Below are 728 nucleotides of genomic sequence, written 5' to 3' on the forward strand. Positions count from 1 at the left end.
CCTAAAAGTGATTTTGAACATCAGTTGCTCAGCAAAGCAATTCAAAATGAACAGTCAGTATAAAAAATTGAAGTCAGAAATAGAAACGGGATAAACCCATAAAGCCCAACTTTAGATGCCCGCTATTTGAACGTCGGTCCTATAAGTATTAGTTACCTCTCTCTCTAAAGCTTACTGTTATTAATAGCCGCCTCATCTTCTCAGCCGGCTATTATAGCGCTCCTATTTTTTTTTTACTTCGTCGAATAAAAAAATGTTTTCGCTTTACCTCATTTTGCCGCTTTTTCAACATTTGCGTAAAATCTTTTTGACTTCTCTAGGCTAGTTTCTCTCTTCTCTCATTCTGCTAAAGTGATTTTGAGCATCAGTTGCTCAGCAAAGCAATTGAAAATGAACAAAGTCAGTATAAAAATTGAAGTCAGAAATAGAAACGGGATAAACCCATAAAGCCCAATTTTAGATGCCCGCTATTTGAACATCGTTCCTATAAGTCTTAGTTACCATCTCTAATGCTTATTGTATTGATAGTAGCCCCTGTAGCCTCTCTCTAAGAAACAGAAGTACGTTATGTTCAACTACGAAATGCCATCAAAATCAAATCGGACTTAAAAAATGTTTTTGTACAAAAATCTTTTTTTTTTCAAAATCTTCTGTTATTTCAATCCCAATCATGCTTATTGGAATCAACGGCGGCTATTTTCCGGCAATCTGCCGGGTATGTTTGATAG

Source organism: Convolutriloba macropyga, chromosome 5 (assembly GCF_964194025.1).
Source record: "Convolutriloba macropyga chromosome 5, txConMacr16.3, whole genome shotgun sequence".
NCBI lineage: Eukaryota > Metazoa > Xenacoelomorpha > Acoela > Convolutidae > Convolutriloba > Convolutriloba macropyga.